Below are 14,342 nucleotides of genomic sequence, written 5' to 3'. Positions count from 1 at the left end.
TGGACTTACTCCATTCAGTATGTCAAAATTAGTGTACAAGCTACAATTAGCCAAAATGCTAATGTTAGCCTAAGTGCTGTCAGTGGCATGTGGGGTATAACTAGCATGCTGTCTTACATTGACTTTCTCCATTCAGTGTGATAAACATGGCAAATAAAACAAAATAGCTAAAACGCTTATTTTAGAGAAAAGGCTACTGCTAATGTATGTGCTAATGTTGTAATCACTGCATTCTTTCTGATCGTTTGCTCTGTGGTACATCGTTACCAGAAAACGAGCTCATCTCTTAGCAACATACTAACAACAAATATTGTTATTGTTCAAAAGATCTAAGATTTCTTCTGCACTTTTGAAATTTCTTAGAGCAAATCAATAAGCAATGTTATTGTTTATAAAACATAAACTATTTTGAAATACTGCTTATCTGCATAGACACGAGAAATTTTGCAAAAGTAAAAAGCAGACATTTACTTGGTTTCACTTTGTTACCAGAAAACACGCTCATCTCTTAGAAACATCTTAACAACAAATGTTATTGTTTGAAAAACAACAACAATATTGTTTTTTTACACAAGAAATTTACAGGAGGTACATTTTGCAAAAGTAAAAATTTGATGTTTACTTCGTGGCACTCTGTTGCCAGGAAACGAGCTAATCTCTTAGCAACAGGTTAACAACAAATATTGTTATTGTTCAAAAAACATAAGATTTCTTCAGCACTTATGAAGTCTCTTAACACCAAATTAATAACACGTAATACTGGTAATAAAACACAGGGGCGCCAAAGGGGGGAAAAATTAGGACAATTCCAAGGGCCCCTGACCGACAGGGGGCCCTCCGCAAAATAGTTTTTTTCTTTTCTTTACAGAAATAAAAGAAAAATTGGGGCCCTGTCAATTACAAAATTAATAATGCTGTGTTTTCTAAATTGTTTTCATCAGTAAAAGATGGGTACCAGCAACCATCTCAACCTGAAGTGTGCTAGATGAAGTAGGGATGGAAATAAAAATCACTTTTGGTAAAAAGTGATTTACACTTACTCTGCTGCCAGCTGGAGAGGAACTGCTTTAGAGTCTAACACAAAAAAATAAAAACACCTGAAATAATTTAATAAAAACAGGCAGAAAAAACTTGTAAGTTGGAAGCCAGGCTTCAGTTTTCTCTGCTTTTATGTAATACAGTTAAGTTGAAATTGTTTGCCCTTGTCATCTTGAAGTTCTCGTTCAGTAATAAACCTTAAAATTTCAATTCAGATTTTTTTTTCTCTTTAAACTGTTTGTCACAATTTGTAATAGACAGAGTCGATAAATAACTCAGATACTGAAAGCTGAGGTTGTTCTGGAAAAAAAAGAGCAAAAATACAGACTCACTCCATGCACATTTTTTGAGAATTTTACAGCCATAAAATAATAATAATAATTTTTTTTTAAATCAGGCAATTATGTTTATAAAAGAGTTAACAGGAAGACTTCCAAACAAAGCCAACACTGCACCAACTATTTAAATTTCTTAAAAGTAAGCTCAAGCAATGCCTCACATTGAGGATCCAACTGGTGACAGTGGAGAGGAAAAGGTTCCCTTCAATAGGAAGACTTCAAAAAAAGCCAACACTGCAACAATTAGGGCTATTTGTGCTTTAGAAGCACAATTAAAGAAAAACAAACTTGTGTTGCTTTAACAGAAACAAAAGATCCTTTTCAGCACCATTACATATAAAAATAACCCACCCATGTCTATCAATTGTACTTAATTTAATGTAATCATTTTTAATTAAATAAAACAATACCTGTAAGCAGAGTATCATAGGCAATCAAATTAATAAAAAAACAAAGAACAGTTCTCACTAACTGAGACGAGTCCTACTGAGCTGAGTGAAGCTGACACCCCACCCACGTCAAAAAAGTCAGCAAATAGTCTGAGTGGTTAGTGCTCCGTTAGTGCAGGTTTGTGCCGTTAAAATTTTCGTTTGTGCAGCTTTGGTTTCGGAGATATTAAAAATTATTTTTTAGGTCATCCAGAGTTCACCATCCCCCCATGTTGCTCCAAAACAAACCAAACTGGGCTACTTCGTTAGTGCTCCGTTAGTGCAGGTTTGTGCCGTTAAAACGGTCGTTTGTGCAGCTTTGGTTTCTGAAATATTAAAAGTTATTTCTTAGGTCATCAGAGTTCACCATCCCCCCATATTGCTCCAAACATCAAAATTTTTGCTTTACGTCGCCGCCACTATGTAGCCTGGGCCACTATGTAGCCTAGGCCACAAAGTTACCCAAAGATTATATTATACAAATGATAATTTCAGATAACGATATTATTTTTACTTTTTTCTAAATATACCAACTAAATCTGATTTTACTTTATTTGGTGCTTTCAGAGTTTAACATTCACGCGATGACATTCACCCAATTAGGGGACAATTAATTTCACCTGCTGCAGCCTGTAGCCTACTTCCTGTTTTACTTCCGGTTCTCTTCCAGCACATTCCTGTCAGGTAAGTCTTGGTTTCAGTGTCATTTTTATGTATTTGAGGTTGCTGTATTTTACGGAGCCCCTAAGGGGACATGGAGAGAAAAAAAAAAGGAAAGAAATCCCGACTTATTATCTCGAGATCCCGACTTATTATCTCGAGATCCCGAGATCCCGACTTATTATCTCGAGATCCCGCCTTATTATCTCGAGATCCCGCGACATTTCTGAAAAATCGCGAGTTACTTTTTTTGGGGGGAAAGGCATGTTTTTATGCGGTAAACGTGGGGGAGTGTGTCTACATTGATTATGGAGGACGACTTATATCATTTTCTGCGGTCCAGAGATGTCCCAGAGGAGGATATCATGCACATGCAATTTAGCGTACATCCATCGGTAACCGGGAAGCTGTCCAGAGGACTGTAGCTGGTTATTAATGAATTCTACCAAAACTGCCAAGTCGGAAAAGGACTTGCGCCGAATGAGTCCCCGCGCTCTGAAAACTCTCTTCAGATGTCTCTCACTAATACTAAATCCATGTCTGCTGTCAAGCACTGATTTAATGTGTTTATACTCAAGCCCAAGCTCGAAATAAAAATCTATATATCTACCCCATGGGTGGGTGTCCTCCATCACTGTGATTAGGTCGTTATGTACTGATGTCGGGATCTCGAGATAATAAGTCGGGATCTCGAGATAATAAGTCGGGATTTCTTTCCTTTTTTTTTCTCTCCATGTCCCCTTAGGGGCTCCGTAGTATTTTTGTAGAAAGGGGACTATTTGCAAGAATTCATGGCATAATCAATATAGTTATAGTAAGACAATATTTCTGGTAATTTATTTTATTTTTGGTGATGTATAAACTTGAATACCTTATGGTTTGCTATTGACACACCCAAATATCTGTATTGTGAGGCAAAGGGTTTCTATCCTACTTGAGGACTAATGAACCATGAAAGTGACTGTTTTGAAAATCCAATATAATTTGACAGTAAAATAAACTGTGTTGATTTGAACAATGAACTTTAACAATTCAAACAATAACAACAACAACAAAAACAAACAGTGTCTTGATAATTGGAAATTAATTTCTCCTGTCTTGAATAGACAACTCCTTACATGTGAACTCCTTTCAGAAACATGGCATGAAGCTATTTGCCTTTGGTCTGGTCTTCAAACTTTCTCCCCCAATTTTTTTCCCTCACAGATCTGCTGTGTATAGCACTGCATGTGGTAGTATTTTTTCTTTTCAGACAGTGTCTTCAAGACATTTGCCAGGTAATCATAAAGCTCCCACACAGATAGAGTTCTCTGGCAGTATGCAGTATAATGTCCCAGGCCATCTTTGGTCAAGCTTCCCCTGAAAGCAATGACTGCTCTCAAAGTAAGTGTTTTTTCTTGGAGAACCATAATGGAGGGAAATTCACTCAAGGCGAATTCAGTTGGATTTGGAAGGTCACTGTCAATCCATGTTATTTCTCCAATGCTGTAGCTGTGAGTAACGGTTCCTGTGCAGAGAACATTTCCTGAGGTATTGGCTCCTGTTTTGAATTCAGATGGACATTGTGATTCATTCTGTAGTGGTCGGAGGCAGGGAGACTGTGGAAGGAAGAGTCCTTTTTCTACTGAAGTGCCAAGCTGAGCCATGCCAGAATTCTTCAGGACAGAAATGTCAGGTGAAACAAATGGTACTTCCCTGGTCATTCCTTTGTTTAGGTAGCAGTATTGTGAAGAGCAGTGTTTTGATAGGTAAGCGCTTGATACATTTCTCATTGTCCTCCCAATAACAGTGGCAATATTGCACTGGGCATCGATTTGGTGGGTACCAGACCTCAACTTTGTTTTTGCAAACATTGAACTAAGTAGATCTGCCCTCTGCAAGTATGTCTTTGGGGTCACGCCATCTGTAGTTATGGATTTCACCAGCTGCAAGAGTGTGTTATCACTGTCATTCATGACAACATTTTGAAATGCAGAGCTGTCACAGAAAGTACAGCATAAGCACTGACAAAGGGCATCAAAGGAACAGGTGTTTAACACAGAGAGTGACAATTTCCCAACTTTAACAGGCTGATGCATGTTTCCATTTTTTAATAATCCCACTTTCACTCTTTTGGCCCCAGATGATGAATCTGCATGGAGCCATTCAGTGCAGGAACTCGGGTATGAAGTCCTCTTCCTCTTTTTGGGTGGAAGAATTTGTCCTCTCCAATTTTCAACCACGTTTTCATCTGCTGTGGAAAACTCTCTGGTGGCATCAGATTCCATTAAATCGCTAGAATCCATTTCTCTGTTACCTTCAGCATTGTGGGTAATTATGGATGCAGGATTAACTTCTGCATCTTCTGCTGATGCAACTTGTTCCTCCTCTTTTTTTTGCTTTTGCAGAGCAAATCCGCATATTTCCTTCGATGAAGGAAAGATGCCGAGAAATGAAGCGATCGACTCGCATGGGTAAGTTCTCATGTTTGAACAGGCCATGTTTTATATTTTTGAATTCAGCTTCAACATTGGCTGAGCTTGCTGTGAGGCTGGTGCTTTTGAAGAGTGGAACCATTATTCCTGTCCACAGTGGTAAGTAACTTGCAAGTCTTATAATGTGTGGCACAATCTCAGGGAGGAAATGGATGTTATCCCTATCCCCATTAGCTGCAGCATGTGTCCTGCTCTCCTCACAAATGTTTGACACCCAGTCTCGTAGGTCAGTCTGGATGTCATCACATGGATCCACTTGATGCACTTCCTTTGTGTCTTCATCTGGAATGAGGATGGAATCTTCTGCAATCTGGGCTTTCAGGTATTTTTTGCACCTCTCTGATTAAAGAGGGGTTCCAGAACTATCATCACCTTCTGCCTCACTGAGAGCCACAACAGTGGTGGCATGTATTAACTGCTTTGCATGGTCCAAGCTTTGTGCTTGAAGAAGCTTTGCTATTCCCCTGACAAAGAAGTCTTTGACACGGTGTGACTTGTTTTTCAGGCAGTCCCACTGGCAGACCATCTTTATGCAGTGGGCAACATCAACCCTGATGTAACAGGGAGGATGTTTTGCAGACTGGTTCCCAAGTAGCACACGGAAGCATTCATCAATGTATGACTTCAGGCTAGAAAGAGAAGTGAAGGCCTTCACCAGAGCACCAAGAATAGCCAGGGAAAAGTCACTCACAGCTTCCCTTGGTACAGCTGCGCCTGCACGAAGCCATTCTGTCAGCCATGCATTAATGCAATTGCATTAATGTCATGCCTTTCTGATAACATTTGTACCACTGGGACTGAGCAGTTGTCCCCTCAGAACACCTTGATATAAGAAGATGTGGCCAGATGTACCATTTGGTCGTGCCAGTTTTCTGACAACTGAACCAGTTGCATCAAAGCAAACTACTGAGGGACATTTTTTGGTCAGTGCCTTATAAACATGTATCTGAGTTTGACTCAAATAGTGACAGAAGAATTTATCCAGACCAATATGTCTTATACTGCCACTGTTAGGTGTGCTATACTTTAATAACTGCAAAGACAGAATGGGGTCTTTGTCGCCTAATTCCAAATCTTTTCTCTCCTGCTTGGCTTTTTGTAAGGTTGCCAGGTTTGGAAGGTGACTTGGCTCTGGATCTCCAATATCCATCAACTCTGATGCCTTTGCTGACCTCCATACAGCTGGTTCCATCCTACCCTCACACAACTCTTTTGAAACCTGTGCACGAAGGGTTCCTGACATGAATCTTTTGGACTGGCCAGTGTGCAGGGAGATGTCGGCACCTTGGATGGAGCACTGGAGCACCATTGGGCTGTTGACCGTTGGCTCTCTGTCACATGTCATTTTAACATGGCCTTGACACTCTTTACGGAAGCCTTTGATATCAATGTACTTACTAGTGACAGTTGGATAAACCTTTGCTCTTTGGAATACAAATGTACATGTGCTTTTCAACTTTTTCCAAACCAGATCATTAATTATGTGACTCCAAGTGCCAGGTTTTAAAATTGTGTATTTCCTTTTGCCAGATGATGAAAACTTGTCATTGTATTCAACTCTTTCTGGTATAAATTTAATCCATTCTTCAAATGGAACTTCAAGCTGAAAATCTGTAAATTGTCCAGTAGAAGTTGTGTCTGAGTCAAACTCTGTGTCCACGGGGCTTTCAGGATCACTTTCTTGATCATTTATTTCCAAGCTTGCCCATACGTTTTGTCTGTTTAGCTTTACAAATGTGTACAGGGCTTTTGCAGACATTTTATTTCCCAACTGCTGACTTAGCTCTGTCCAGACAACGGCAGCTGGAGTGGCTATATTGCCGTTTTCTAGGATAGCCTCTTTTGACTTGCAGAGAACTGCGAAAAGAGACTCTCTGTCCACTGCTGGCTGTCGAGGCATCTAGTTAAAAAATAAAAAGGCTTTGATTAGCATTGCTCAAAATAATAATTCTGGTCTACATAATTTCAAAGAAGCCACAAAACATTGACATTCTAGCAGAGGCTGCACAATTACAATAGTCTTGAACTAAAAAAAGTTAAGTTAGCTTTCCCAGTTTCTCATTTTAACTTTTTTTTTTTTCTCCGAAGAGTTTTTGCGGCGCTAGTGGCTCGTATTTTTTCCACAGTCGGCAGACAGGAAGGAGGGTGAGGAGAGGGGGGAAGACATGCGGCAAAGGTTGTCGGGACCGGGAGTCGAACCCACGACGTCCACGTCGAGGACTAAGGCCTCCAAACGTGGGGCGTGCTAACCCCCTGCGCCACCACAGCACGCCCCTCATTTCTACTATTGAAGCAAATTTTTTTTTTTTACAAGATAATTTTCAATAATGCATTGTTACTAGTCTTGTGAATTGGCAATTTAAGTACCTTTTAAATTTTTATTTCCCGTTGGAATAAATTATCTATGTTTCAACAGGTTTAAAAATTCTGGACTTCAAATATAAGCTGTGAATTTAAACAAATGGATATGTAAGCTATCCATGCATCCTCTCTGCTTTTATGGGGATGGATTGCATCGAGTCAACATTTTATATGAAACCTGAGCATTAATTTACTTACCTTGTTCAAAAATCAAAATCAGGGTTGGAAAAATTCCAAAGATGACTCTTTCAAAACGATTTCTTTCAGACTGCTAGAATAATTTCAAGGAGAGGTTGAAATTACACTTGCTCTTTCACAAAAACAACACTCGCTACAGTGTGGGTGGAGCCAATCACAGTTGACGTTGTGTGAGAACTTTGTCAAAGTTGGCAAAACATTTTACGTGCTTTTAAAAATCCTTGAAGCCCATGCATACACATTTAATGTCAGAAATTGGATGAAATGAAACTTGTTGCATTTAAAATATATTTACTAAATATTAAGTACATTACTTGGATGAACTTTGTTGAACCAATGACGCTGCCGTGCACCTCCGGGTTTACTCTACAAAAACTTTATTTGCACAAGCAACTAGCATGTTAGCTATGGATTTTTTGTTGTTGTTGTCGTTGTTTACCCTTTTGCTGCATAATCAGCAGAAAGTAAGTCAACAATGTGAATGTAATTATTGAAACCACCTCCGAAACCAAAGCACAGTTGAACAGTCATACAAATACACACATTACGTTACGGTCACGGCCGCATGTCCTGTATTGACAGGATTCAATTATTGTGGAGAGAGTTAAATCACTCACTCAACCTGAGTAGAGGGAGAGACCCATGATGAAACCAAGGGGGCAAAACAGAGTCTCTCTCCTCGAACCCCGGGTAACCACTGTGCCACCAGAGCGCCCAACAAATGGGTCGCTCCTACGTATACAAATACTGGACTCGAACCCAGGATGCACGTGTCCAAAGCACAGACGCTATCCGTTGTGCCAACCAAGCAATTGACAACTAATGCATTAAAACTTCTGCAAATACCACCACATAGGTTTGCCTTAAAATAAAAGTCTGTTACCAGGTAATAAGCTGGACTCGAACCCAGGATTCATGTGTCCAAAGTGCAGATGCTATCCATTGTGCCGACCGAGCGACTGAAAACTGATCGATTCGAACCTGTACAAGTACCGCTAGGCGGATTTTGCTTACAAAATGATGATAACGGGTCACGAGCTATCCATTGTGCCGACCAAGCAACTGACAACTAATGCATTCAAACTTCTACAAATACCACTACATTTTTGGTTTGGCTTTTCATATTTTAAATTGTGTTAGTGATATCAAAATTACTTGTGTAAAGTAATGTTAGAGAATTGTTAATGTAGAGTGTTTGCCTTTTCTAGCAGACTGTTGTGTGTCCCCTGCACAGGAACTACCAGGTGTGAATGAGAAGCTGTACATTGTTGTCCTTGTCAAATAAACAAACATATGGAATATGATTGAAATTTGTCTTTGTTGACCTTTCATTTTCGATCTGTAGTTAGGTGTAAAGCACATGTTTTTATGCTAAAGTTACACAAGACTTTATCTCAAAATACTTACTATTTTGGGCCCGTGCAGCGACCGGTCTTCTGGCCCGAATGGGCTTCGGCACAGGCAATAAGTCTCCTTCGGTGATATACTGGAAATCGTCTGCGGTTGCGGTGCCGAGTTTCTCCGAAACGTCCTCTAAAGCAGCCAAAACGTCCTGTGAAAGACCAGGAAGCGCTGCTCGAATGGCATCGCGGATGTCCTTTTGTGTATACGTCGTATCTGTTGAAATACAGAAAACTAAAAAAAGGTTGATCTCTGAACCGTTAATATCAAGCCTTTACGCTGCCAAAACACTGTGCTTTAATGGTACAAACCGATTCCCATCTTTTATGTAAGATGATAATGGCCACATGTCAATCGGTTTACTAATGCGCCTGCATTCTAATCTTCTTCTTTCATCCTTTACAAAGTACATGTGGTAGTGTGGAAGAAATTCTCCACGATGCACTCTCATCAGAACATGAAGTGCAGATTCATCCTTCACCAATGTAAGGATGAGTTCAACAAACTCCAGTGACTCATCATTCCTACTGACTACTAATTGGCCCTTCTTGTACGTTATTCCGTTATACTGCACGTCTGTGGGAGTCATTGTATCCTCACTGTAAAGTTCTAAATAAAATGGTGAGCCATCTTTTATTTGCAAGGTTGGGAGAGTCACTGTTCCAGCAGAAAGAAAGGCCTGTAAAACATTTGATGTCTCTCTGAAAGAGTCAAACACAGATGTTTGAAGTTCTTCAGTTGTCTGGCACATCTTTTGAAGTAACTATGTTTGCTCTCGAACCTCATGGTACGGAGCCTGATGAGTGGACCGCATTTCAGATTCGGCCCTGGATAGTGCTGTAAATAATGATGTTTAGGTCTCACTGCGTTATCTGGAAACAATACCTTCCTGGTTTCCAAATATTCCTGGATGAGAACATTCAAATATGCAACCTGAGGCTTGGAAATTAGCTGAGCACAAATCAGGTCAACAATATCCTTAAGCTGCAATGTTAACTGCCGTATATCATCTTGTGAATCCTGCACCTTAGCACCAATTAACAGAGGCAACAGTCTCAAGAAATTCCAGTTTTGTACTGCTTGTCCACTGAGTTTCAGTGCTTTTGGAGTGACAGCACAAGGTTTGGAACAAGCATCTGTTGCTTTGTATTTGAATTGTCTGATGCGCCTGTTCAAAATTGTGTATGTCAGCCATTTCTTTTTGGACAATCGTGTGTTTGAGATAAAGGGCGACATCATATGAGAGGACACCCTCGAAGATGTCACGGCCAAGACAAGGGGGCGTGCCTGGTGAACAAACATTAAAGTTCTCTAAAGTATTAAACACTGACCTGAACTTAATCCCCTGTACTTCTGTCACATCCTCTCTTTCCAGCTGTTTAGTGGCACATTGATACGTTTCCGGAGTCCGCTCTGGTCCGATGATAGCTGGATTTTCACTCTGAAATTCAGACCGAGTAATCAGACAATATCTGCAGAAGTACTGAGATGTACTGACATTTTCCGTAAAACCCCCGATGCGGCGAGAGCCCGGGTTGTCTCCGGCAATGCAATACAGTGCTCCTTTCGCAACTGATTCATCTGCCATAGTTATCCCATTCTCCTCTAGTATTTTCAAGTCAGTCAACAGTTCTGAAAAAACTCTGGAATGGCCAAATTCCTTGAAATCCTTCTCTCTACACAACAAGACCAACTGCATATGATCGGTATTTGATCGGACATGGGGTGGCATATTGAGTAGAGAAAAGTAAACGGCAAAGATCTTGTGCTTTTTTTTTTGCAGATCCCAAAGAACCAGAGAACCAGCTTGAGAGATTTTTGGTTTTCTTGAAAAAAATACACCTTACCGTCGTCACGGTCGGAGAGAACATCGGCTTTTGAAACGCCGTGAGCCATCGTTAGACCCTGCCGATATTTGGAATCTAACATACCTTTTAAATAGGCCTGTCGCAATAAACGATAAATCAATTAATCATACTGTAAATTAAAACTATCCACGTCATTTCAATTATCGGCATTATCGTCTCTTCCGGCCTTTTTCTCTTTCTGTTGATGACACCGAATGAAAAAAGGCTCAACTCCGGTGCTCTCCACTGACCCTCCTTTCTCATTTCCTTAGTGAAATGCCCAGCGCACACGACACGATCTTAGAGCTGGCGGCCGATTGTCGGCCCATTTTCAAACCCTGACAGACCACACATTAGCCGACAGAAATCCTAGGTACAAAGGTTCGATCGGGTTCGGTCCTGCCGTGTGGTGTCCCACAATGGGCACAAAATAATGGCTACAAGTCCAGTGAACTAATTTAAAAACCAGGCATTAATCAATGCTTTACTGCAATCTACCTGCAATGCATGTGGCTAGTGTCAGCGTAAAGTCCTGACTGAATGAAAATCATTAGAACCTATTTACGTCACGTTAACGAAGAACAGCTGAAAAGTTACCGGGTTTATCAACTGCGGTAGCAATTTCGCTCCAACTCCTCCCCTTGTCATTTCTATATTCTTTGCATGTTGAATAAACATTAATGTTGTTTCCACGTATCATCTCCAATGTCCGCTGGACTTCGTGTTCCCCGACGTAATTTCCCCTCTGAAAGCACCAGGAGAATCCGCGCTTTCTGATTGGCTGCCTGTCACATTCAACAGGCTGTGTTAAGATCCCAGTCGGGAAAAACCCCTGATTTGGATCGGAGCGGCAACGACGATCTACCGTAACACACCACACAATCTTAGAAAGACCAACGTTTTAAGATTGTTGTAAGGGGAAAAATAGGAGCAAAAAATCATGTAGTGTGAACTATTGCGTCAGGTAGTCGATGTGCCCATCTTCTCTATTTAAATCTAATTATTACTGAAGGGCAACATAGTATACAGACTTCATAATCTGCACTCTTTAGGTTGAATGCAGTATTTATTTCCACTTTGGCTTTATGTTGTTTAGTTTTTATCAAGTACATTTTTTGTTAATGGAGACTGAGAATCCATTTTGTTTTTGGTTGTTTTGTTTATTTTGTTTATCAGTTCCAGGGTTAAATATTCTTTTGAAAATAAAGCGTATCTGTTTTTGGCAGGAAATCGCATGGATTATTACGTAATTTCCATTACATCAGTGTAAAAAGGTCTTCAAACAATATTATCGTTTATCGCAATACTTTTTTGAGACAATTAATCGCTCAGCAAAATTTGCTATCGTGACAGGCCTACTTTTAACGTATTTAGCACAGGAACATAGTATGCAAATCTATCTTTTCTGTCCTCATCTTTGCCCAACAACACTTTTTTGGGTTCCCCATATTCGAACATGTCTTTAAAACACCGGGCTCTAGAATGAGCCGTTCTCATCGGCCCTGTGTGGCAAGCTGAGAACAAGTCCGACTGTTTTACTGTGTCGCAGATTTGTGCAATGTCTTCATCTGCAAATGACGTTTCTTTAAGAAGCAAGTTCAATCTATTTAAAGAGTATGTCTGTCCCAATTCATGTATATTCTGCATCTCTTCCACAATGTTTTGAATGGTAGGTGATGGAAGAAGATGCTGTCCCTGTAGTTTTATGTAAAACATACAGACATTTCTAAGATACAAGTCACTGAAATTTGGTCCATCTATGACTGTGTCTTCTGCATCTGGCACACTAGAATCTTTTGTGGTAGCACTTGCAGCACTCTGAGTATCTTCATTACTTGTTTCACAAATCACATTTTCCAAATAATTGGTATGTTTCCTGGAGATGTGAGAGGTAAAGGAAGATTTCACACGAAACACAGAGGCGCACCCTTTCACAGGGCAAGTTACTTGGCGCCCCTCTACTATTATGCTCCTTCAAGTGAACAACCAAAGCTTTTATCCCTTCACACTGCCATTTACAAAGTGGAACTGTGCATTTTAATTTCGTTAAACTTGTGTCCAGAGCAACTCTTGGCATGCTTTTATGATGACGACAGAAGTGTGCTTTTAAAGCTGCATAACCAGTACACACCTGCTTGCTACCGGCTGCAACACACTTGAACATACGCCTCGGTTCGTTGCGATGCAGTTTGCGATGGAGAACAAAGGCTTTAACAGATTTAACTGTTTCTGCACACAGGTTGCATGAATACATCTTAAATATATTACTTCGATGGATAGCTTACAGCGATGGCGATACAAAACGGATGTAAGCAATAGCTTTGTGGAGAGCCTAACTTTCCACAACTTCTTTTTCTCCTCGTTTCCCCTGAAATGTCTTTTCAACCAACCGAATGCAACTCAAACTATTTGTTTTCTGAAATGTTCCGCAATATTTCCTTACCTGAGAACGAGAGCCGATCAGACGGAGAAGGTTGGATGATGACGTCTCTGCACAATCTGAGCGGAATAGCTGGACAAAAACGCCAACCACCGAGTGCGACGGGTCCTCAAATGCAGCGCGCTGATCGGTCCGCTCAAATCCACCGCTTCCAAAGTTCCGCCAGAACTCAAGTTCGCCTGTCCGCGCGGACCAGGTGCAGTGGCCCCATTAATTAAGACTGACTACAGGCTGCCTGCCAGGTCTACAGGCAGGAAACTTGACTTACATGACTTTTGTTAAACCGAATCAATTATATTACAATATAGACTACGAATATCTCTAAAACATTTTCTGTGACTGAGTACAGATTATTTTAATTTATTTGTTAATGAAAAAAATCCAATATTGGCAACAAGATAATTTACAGTACAGAACATTTCGTGGAAAGATATTTAATTTCCATAATTCAAAAAGTCAAACTTTAATAGATTCCAGATTCAGGACCCACGACTTAAGGCGATTGCAAGTATTTGTTTATTTTTACATCATTTGGGCTATCGGGAGAATTAAATGCAAAGGTTACAGCACTACTACAATTTTTGTTTTCATTTCCACAACAGTATGCATATTGAACAGTTTTGAACTGTATACTTTAGATTAATTATAAATGTAAAAATTACGATATACACTGCTAGAAAGATTATAGTATATTTTTGTAATTGCCACAGCAGTATGCATATTGAACAGTTTCGAACTGTATACTTTATAATTATGGAATGCAAACACTACGGTATACATTGCTAGAAAAATTACGGTATGTTTCTGTAATTGTCACAACAGTATGCATTTTTAACAGCTACTAACTGTATTATTTAAGAAAGATGAGTGCAAAAAGTACAGTATGTACTACTAGAAAAATTACAGCATATTACTGTTAATAGTATTACAAGATTTTTTTTAACAGCAGGGCAATGTAAAAAAAGCCAGTAAAAATTACATTTTTTCCTAATTATCTTATTTACGGTAATTACTTGTTAAAGAAACAGTCTAAAACTGAATTCCAATTTACGGTTTTAAATTTTCATGGTTTACTTTATTTAACTGTAAAATTTACGGATATTTTTGACAGTGTAGGAAGAAAGCAATGTTCATAGTATGGTTTTATTTTCGACTGA

The 14,342-nt window shown here is 39.7% G+C and overlaps 1 long non-coding RNA gene across 10 annotated transcripts; it reads left to right on the top strand.

Moving 5' to 3' along the window:
- Positions 1–3,474: 3,474 nt before the first annotated feature.
- On the top strand, positions 3,475–6,370 carry LOC114152574 (uncharacterized). 10 transcript variants are annotated; one of them, XR_003597149.1, is made up of 8 exons: positions 3,475–3,957; positions 4,045–4,151; positions 4,254–4,492; positions 4,587–4,626; positions 4,852–5,260; positions 5,448–5,640; positions 5,756–5,861; positions 6,042–6,370. It is a non-coding gene; the product is annotated as an uncharacterized LOC114152574 (long non-coding RNA). The 10 variants fall into 10 exon arrangements; XR_003597150.1 differs by having other exon boundaries at positions 4,587–4,770; XR_003597151.1 differs by having other exon boundaries at positions 4,254–4,770; positions 4,852–5,037; positions 5,157–5,260.
- Positions 6,371–14,342: the final 7,972 nt, after the last annotated feature.

This window comes from Xiphophorus couchianus, chromosome 11 (assembly GCF_001444195.1).
Source record: "Xiphophorus couchianus chromosome 11, X_couchianus-1.0, whole genome shotgun sequence".
NCBI classification, from domain to species: Eukaryota; Metazoa; Chordata; class Actinopteri; order Cyprinodontiformes; family Poeciliidae; genus Xiphophorus; species Xiphophorus couchianus.
This window is presented reverse-complemented; position numbering and strand designations above follow the sequence as displayed.